We start from the raw sequence: 8279 nt of genomic DNA on the forward strand, positions 1-8279 counted from the left end.
TTTTTTAAATCTTCATGACCCAAAATTCAAATCAGTATGAACTTAAGTTAAAAAAAAATGAATTTTTGGAAAATAGCATTTAGGGTATGTTATGTATGAAATTTTCATAATTTTTATAATAATAAAGCTAAGGGGGAAAAAGAATCAAAGGTTCATCTATATTGCTCGAACTGATATTTATTGAAAAAAAGACACCTAACATTAACAGTTGGTGACACTAACGGAAAAGGAGCTGAGCAGCAACTTGTCTCATTTAAAGCAGCCATGTCTTGGATGAAAAAATAAGCATTTTCTTTTATTTACCAAACTGACCATTTATTTCTGATTTCTAAACAATAAAAGTCATTTTGTTTATCTCTTGCTGGCATTTCTTGCTCAGTGTCACAAATGTTATACATTTTGATTTACTAATTTGTGTTTTCATAATAAAATTCCTTATTACGAAATACTAGGAGACTTAAGACACATTTAATGTAAATGAATGCTCTTTAATGCAAAATATGCAACCATGTTATCCAACTCATATGAGTGTGGTTGGGGAAAAGGAGGAAATCTTTCAGCAGAGAGCGTTGGTCTGATAAAAACCTCTAAAAATGACATAAATCACACATTACAGTTTATGATTTAATATGTATAATTAACATCATAGTGAAATAAACCAAAATGCAGATACGGAAAAAACACACTAAGAATATTATGCCAGTCAGCAATTCTAACATGCAAGGATTTTTTTACAGGGGAGTAGTTTAACCATATCTATGCATATTATTGTTTTTCATTTATTGCATTGTAAAAAAAAATTACAAATAAACTCATTTGTGTTTGATATAGAAAAAAGGTGATATACATTTATTCTTTCATGCTTAACACAAAACACAACTTTTTAGGACGTTCCTCCTACTTTTCATCTCTGATTTAAAAAAGAGTTCATAATGAGTAAAGTCAGCAAAAACCAAATATCAGAAGTACACAAATTATACAAGACAGAACAAGCAGGGACCAGTATAAATGGAAATCAAAGGCAGGGATTTTCTCCAACTCTTAATTACTCTTATGTTTTTCCTTAAAGTGTTTTGTCTTCATTTGATTTTTCTGAGCTCGTTGTGCTTCCATATCCTGTTTTCTTTTTAACTTGCGAATCTGTTTTTCCCTTTTGAGGTGAACACAAATGGGTGTTTCGCGGCCATCCAGATGCACTCTGTGTACAGAACAACAATTTATGAGTGATAAAGCATGCAACTCTGTCATTCAAAGAGACTGGACTTCAGGCAGCCCATGGACTGTAACAGGACAGAAGAATTAGAGACAAATGTATCCTCACTTACACCACTGCATTGATCTGACAACGACCGCTGGCGTGCTGGATTCCTATACTTGTGATTCTCTGTGTTTTCTTCGGTTGGAATTGTCCTATATTGTAGCAGCATCCTTCATGGTCAAGAGCAACAACAAAAACAACAACAAAGCAAGGTTATTACGAGGACAATTTTGTTGATCCAGAATAACTGCGGTTCTTATATTTCTACATAAAAATATTACACGTTGTGTTTAGATTCAGCAAACCAAAGGGCTATTTAAACAGGCTAGAAGTGTCAGCTGAAGGTTAAAAACCGAGTAAGATGTTTTTAAAAAAAATAGTTTTTATGTAAATCAAACTAGTACTTACAAATAGCACTTATCTGTCTACCATTTTCTCAACATTTACAAAGTTAGCAGATCAGCTGTGTCTCTACACGTTTCCATTTTTTCTAATCTGAGTTGAGTTATTTTTCTACAGATTTAATTTTCTCTTAAAAATAACAATGTAGTTTGATGCTTTATAGGTTGCAAAGCCTCTTGGGTGCCGATCTTACCATGAGTGCAGGTGACGACCAAAGCACACAGGCAGAGGGACAGAAACACACCTTTCAGGTCCATGATGGCAGCGCTTTTGTTGGGAGAAGTTCAACACTTGCTGATTAAATACTGACACGCCTTTGCAGGTAGGAACTCACCTCTTGCTGCAAACCACCCAGTTTGGTGTTAAACATTAGATGCTAAAGGCTTTGAAGCTGCAAAACAGATAATGCTGAGATTGATGTGGGTAATGAGGGGAATACTTTCGTTTCTATATTTAAAAGGTAGCTGGATTCGTTTTTTGGTCGCTGTGTGATTCATCAAGACAGGTTTTGACAAGTGTAATGCCACTTTCAATGACACATCATTTTAGCAAAAATATTGTTTGACACTAATAAAAAGCTTTTAAATGCCACACCTGCTGCCACAAAAGACAGGTTGTAATTAAATGCTAACAGCCTTCGTTTAGAAGAATGCAGATGTCTCACAGTTTCACAAGGAGATCTTTATGTAAAGTTTAGTAATTAGCACGAGAATCTAAAAATGTTTTGTATAAAAACGTTCACATTTTTTAATGTTATTAAGAAATTAGGAAGGCAATTGATTATGTAGATTTTACAGTCATGTCATGTGGATAGAACTTAAATCTAAAATTAATTTAGTCATTTAGAAAACTTGAACATTTGAGGGTATTTTCTTGCTTTTAATATTTGTAAAAACTATATACAGTGGGGTAAAAAAGTATTTAGATAGCCACCAATTGTGTAAGTTCTCTCACTTAAGAAGATGAGAGAGGCCTGTAATTTCATCATAAGTATACCTCAACTATGGGAGACAAAACGAGAAAAGGTTTTTAACAAATTTATTTGTAAATTACAGTGGAAAAAAAGTGTTTGGTAATCTACGAACAAGCAGGATTTCTGCCTCTCACAGACCTGTAACTTCTTCTGTAAGACAAGCCTCTGTCCTCCTGTATTAATGGCACCTGATTGAACTAGATATCCACATAAAAGACACCTGCCCACAGCCTCAAACAGTCACGCTCCAAAATCCACAATGGCCAAGATCAAATAGCTATCTAAGGACAGCAGAAACCAAATTGTTGACCTGCTCTGGGCTGGGAAGACTGAATCTGCAATAGGAAAGCAGCTTTGTGTAAAAAAAAAAAAAAAAAAAAAAAAAAAACTGCGAGAGCAATCATCTGGAAAATCAAAGACATACAATATCAATGATAATCTCCTTCCATCTGGGGCTCCCCCCAAGATTTCGCCCCAAGGGTTCAAAAAGATCACAAGATCAGTGAGCAAAAATCAGGGGGACCTAATGAATGACATGTGGAGAGCTGGGACCAAAGTAACAAAGGCTACCAGAGCAACACACTACGCCACAGAGACTCAAATCCTGCAGAGCCAGACGTGTTGCCATGTTGAAGCCAGTTCATGTGCAGGCCCGTCTAAAATTTGCTAGTAAACATTTTGATGATCCAGAGGAGGAGAATGTCCTACGGTCAGATAAAACCAATATTGAACTTTTTGGTAAGGACTCTACTCGTTGTGTTTAGAGGAAAAAGAATGCTGTGTTGAATCCCAAGAACACCATAAAACTGTAAAGCATGGGGGTGGAAACATCATGCTTTAGGGTTGTTTTTCAGCAAAGGGACCAGGACGACTGATCCATGTAAAGGTAAGAATAAATGGGGCCATGTATGGTCAGATTTTGAGTGAAAACCTCCTTCCATCAGTAAGGGCATTGAAGATTAAACATGGCTGGGTCTTTCAGCACGACAACGATCCCAAACACACTGCTCAGATAACGAAGGAGTGGCTTCGTAAGATGCCTTTCAAGGTGCTGGAGTGGCCTAGCCAGTCTCCAGATCTCGAGCACATAGAAAACCTTTGGAGGGAGTTGAAGGTTTTGTGTTGCCCAGCGACAGCCCCAAAGCATCACTGCTCTAGACCAGTGTTTTTCAACCATTTTTAGCCAAGGCAGGCTTTACCAGCATCAAAAATTGTAAAAACGGAGAAAATCTATAGTCTGTATTGATGTACAGTCCCTCCACAATCTCATGTGCATTTTTGTGATAATTGTGGCAGAAAAAGCTGGAAGTTGCATCTGTTTTTTCTAAAAGTTGAAATAAAAGTTAGTTTTCGGTAATTATTTTACGTTGTTTTTTCCTCCAGTTTATTAACATGGAATATTATGGAACCTCACAGAAAAACAAATATATTCTTTCTAAATAGTGATTTATTTTTTAAAGTTTTTTTTTTTAAATCTTAGTGCAAAGGCAACTGTAATTTTTGAACAATATGATTACAATATGTTTGATAAATTTTACACAAAAAAACTAACATTATATTTATGTTTTCTGTACCTACACAAAAAGTGAACATGATGAGGTTTTATTAGTTTTAATCAAAAATGAAGTCTTTGAAGACTTTAACAAAAATGTTTTATTCCTTTTTAGATTGTTAAATTGTTTCAATTTAGTTTAATTGTGTCTGTTGGCCACTTCACCTTAATCCTTTTTCTTAAATGTTGTTGTTACTTCTATTTAAGCTTAACTTTTCATTTTTCAAAAGTGACTGAAGTCTGAAACTGAATTTGTCCTTCAATCCAGACATTATTAGAAAAGTGTTTCAGTTAGAAACATGACTTGGACCAAACTCTGGGAGTAAACTGAACCGTCTGCCTCTGATTTCATAAAGAAGATTTAAAAACTGTTTGATGTGTGTTCGTTGTGGTTTCAAGATGTTTAATAGGGAAGACTCATAGTAGCGCAGAGATGCTGTCACTTTAACACAATGCATCATGGGAGATGTAGTGATGCCAGAAAGACTCGCTTCTCTGAGCTTCATTGTTTTGTTCACTTGTTCCACGGTCTGACACCGGATCCTGCGGAAAGCTACACCGCTAAAGACGAGCTTCAGCTGGTATTTTTGTTAGAACTGAGAGACTTTATGAGCTAAATCAGAACAAGGAAGTGAGGACTTTAACCACTTCTGATTGGTCATACTGATGACGTATGATAAAGCCTCCAAGAATGATTGGTGGAGACTGTAAAGGGGCAGGACCTTTCCAAAAACTGCGGCTAAATTGTGGTACCGTCATTCTTATCAAAGTGTCTTTAATAGAATCAAATAAACACAAAGAAAAAAGTGTTTTATGATCTGTTTTATCAGGGCCCGTTTGGATCAACAAAGAGCTGACATCCTGGACATGGTAAATCTTTATACATCAGTGAATATGGGTAATTTCCCACGGCACACCTGACCATATCTCACGGCACACTAGTGTGCTGCGGCACACTGGTTAAAAAACACTGCTCTAGAGGAGATTTGTATGGAGATCTGGGCCAAAATACCAGCAACAGTTTGTGAAAACCTTGTGAAGACTTACAGAAAACATTTGATTGCTGTCATTGCCAACAATGTAACAAAGTATTAAGTTGAACTTCGATTATTGACTAAATACTCTATTTTTTATCATATTTTTCCTTATTTTGTTTTTCATAGTTGAGGTATAGCTATGATGAAAATTACAGGCCTTCCTCATACTTTTAAGTGGAAGATCTTGCACAAGCTGACTAAATACTTTTTTGTCCCACTGTATTTGAGGCAGAGACTTATAGACTTTGTTTGCAGAAAGAAAATACATTTATTTTTCCACTAAAAAAGGTTTTGTTCTCTTTCTGTGTTCTTTTATTTTTCCGGGTAAAAGTTTAGAAACTTCCCTCCAAAACTACAATAAAGTCCAATTGACTTGTTTTCTGACCCATCACATCAGTACCACAAGGCATTCTGGTTGGGATTTAACTACAATCCTTTGCTGGAGATTTCTTATTTTGAAAACTCATCTTTAAATAAATGCTTATTTAACTAACTCTGAAAAAAAATCAGTTGAGCAGCCTCTGGTCTGTGGATTAAAAGATACATTTGGCAGCATCGTTGACAGTTGCTCCTTTATGTCAGACCTATTGTGACCTCAGGCACATTGTGCAATTCAAAGCATCGTGCAAGTACAAAGGATAATCGCTGTCAAAACAAGCCTATTCCAAGGGAGTTTCTCAGGGAGCAGACTTTCTTTACAGAAAGAATATGCCATAGTGGTTGGATGCGGTTTGTGACAGATAATAATAGATAATAATAATAATTAATACATAAAAAGTCATTCACTTCAACAGTTTTGGTGCATCGTGAAGTGGGCCTACACAAGGCATGCATCAGGATGTACTTTAAAGCCTTTGCAGTGGAGGAAATAAGTATTTCATCCTTTGCTGATGAGGTTATAAAGGTTTGCACACCTAAAAAGAAATTGACAGTCTGTCATCTTAATGGTAGGTTCTTCTTGGCAGCACAGAGGTCAGACGTTTCTTGTAGTTGATGAGCAGGTTTCTACACATATCAAGATTTTTGCTTGGAACTCTGAGCTTCAGCTCTCTCCATAGATTTTCTATAGGATTGACGTTGAGACTGACTGGGCCACTCTATGACCTTGATATGTTTCTTTTTTAGACATTCCTTGGTTGCCTTGGCTGCATGTTTTGGGTCAATATCCTGTTGGAAGATACATCCACAACCCATTCTTACCTTCTTGGCGTAGGGAAGGAGGTTCTCACTCAGGATTTAACAGCATGTGGCTCCATCCATCCTCCCATTCACACGATTTAGAAGTCCTGTGCAGAAAAACACCCCTAAACCATAATGTTTCCACCTCCATGCTTGACAGTGGGGATGGTGTTCTTGGGGTCAGAGGCAGTATTTCTCGTCTTCCAAACAAGACAGGTTGAGTTGATGGCAAAGATTTCCGTTTTGGTCTCATCTGACCTCTGCACCAAACTCTCTTAATCATGGAGGTGTTCATTGGCAAACTTCAGGCGGGCCTGCACATGTGCATTCTTAAGCAGTGATAATTTACGAGCATTGCAAGTTCTCAAATCACTGTGGGGTAAAGTCTGAGATCATCAACTAACTTCTTCTGTGTTGTTTTAGGCCTATTCCTCCTTTTCAACACTCTGCACAATGCAGTCCAAAATGTACCGTTCTCCCAGCAACCTCCAGACCCAGACTCGTCCAACAGATTGCCATATGGAAAAGCGTGATTTATCAGTCCAGAGAAGGCGTCCCCACTGCTAGCGTCCTGGCGTGCTTTACACCACTGTATCCGCCGCTTTGCATGCAGCTGCTCGGCCATGGAAACCCATTCCATGAAGCTCTCCGCGTACTGTACTTGGGCTAATCTGAAGGTGACATGAAGCTTGGAGCTCTCTGCCTGTGCAGAAAGTTGGCCACCTGTTTGCACTATGCGCTTCTCATCCACGGAGCCCTCTCCGAAAGTTTACAAGGCCTTCAATTTTATGGCTGAGTTGCTGTTGTTCCCAAACTCTTCCATTTTGTTCTTGTGGAGCTGACAATTGACTGCGGAATATTTAAGGGGTGAGGACATTTCATGACTGGATTTGTTGCACAGGTGCTATCCTGGGACAGTTTCCACACTAGAAATCACTGAACCCCTGAGAGCGGCCCATTCTTTCACAAATAGTTGTAAGAAACAGTCTGCATGCCTGAGTGCTTGATTTATACACCTGTGACCAGACCAAGGGATCAGGACACCTGATTCTGATCATGGGTGAGCGAATTCTTTTGGTGATATTGTGTATTTCTTTGACTTTAGAAGTATTCTGAGAGTACGTAAAATATTCAGTCTGAACGCATTGATAGCAAAAAGGTAGAATCTCCAAATTTAAAGAGTTTTTTTTGCACCAAATTATATGTCCATTGAAAGGAAGTAAGGTTATTAAGGTAATTTTATTTACATGGTTAACATTGAGCAGAACTTGATTACCAGAATCGTTGTAGTGATTATACATTACAAAACAATCAAATTCCTTAGATGAATGTGTGTGGACATCCCGCTCTTGTTGTTGTCAGGGGGCCGAAGAAGCTCCAAGTTGGGGATTATCAGTGATTTATCACTCATATCAACAGGATTTAAGGTTCAGCCTTTGCAAAAGATCCAAGCTCTATCAGTCAAAACATGTAACTGTCAAGTACAAGGCGGTGCCTTGCAGTCAACCTCCAGGTTGAAACAGACTTTAAAAGACAAACCGTCTTTCCTCTCATTGTTGGCACGTAACCCAGCCTTCAGTCATCGCACGCACACAAAGCCCAATCCCTCAAATGAAATGCCATTGCCTTTGATTAACAGACCGTGACATGTTGATACACAGCTGGTAGAGAGGTGCATCAGGAGCAAGACATGTCAAAATATTGGAAGGAAAGAAAGACCACCTAAAGAGGGACATTTGCAATTGTTGTGGATGATTACTCATCTCTGAGATCGCTCAAATTACATTTGGTTCCTTTTCACACAAATTCTCACCATCCTGTAAAATAAGTCTTCTTAGTTTGGGGCTACAGATAAAGAAAAACAGCAGAAGGCGTTTT

General features: G+C 37.8%; 2 long non-coding RNA genes across 2 annotated transcripts; one reads left to right on the forward strand and one right to left on the reverse strand.

Annotated features, from left to right (window-relative positions):
• Positions 1 to 467: 467 nt before the first annotated feature.
• On the reverse strand, positions 468 to 2012 carry LOC101161893 (uncharacterized). Its single transcript, XR_909266.4, has 3 exons — positions 1854 to 2012; positions 1326 to 1428; positions 468 to 1198 (listed from the first exon to the last, which is right to left on the reverse strand). It is a non-coding gene; the product is annotated as an uncharacterized LOC101161893 (long non-coding RNA).
• Positions 1177 to 1961, forward strand: LOC144994610 (uncharacterized). Its single transcript, XR_013658196.1, has 3 exons — positions 1177 to 1311; positions 1425 to 1470; positions 1824 to 1961. It is a non-coding gene; the product is annotated as an uncharacterized LOC144994610 (long non-coding RNA).
• Positions 2013 to 8279: the final 6267 nt, after the last annotated feature.

This window comes from Oryzias latipes, chromosome 9 (assembly GCF_053564925.1).
Source record: "Oryzias latipes strain Hd-rR chromosome 9, Olatipes_Hd-rR_3.1".
In the NCBI taxonomy this organism is placed as follows: Eukaryota; Metazoa; Chordata; class Actinopteri; order Beloniformes; family Adrianichthyidae; genus Oryzias; species Oryzias latipes.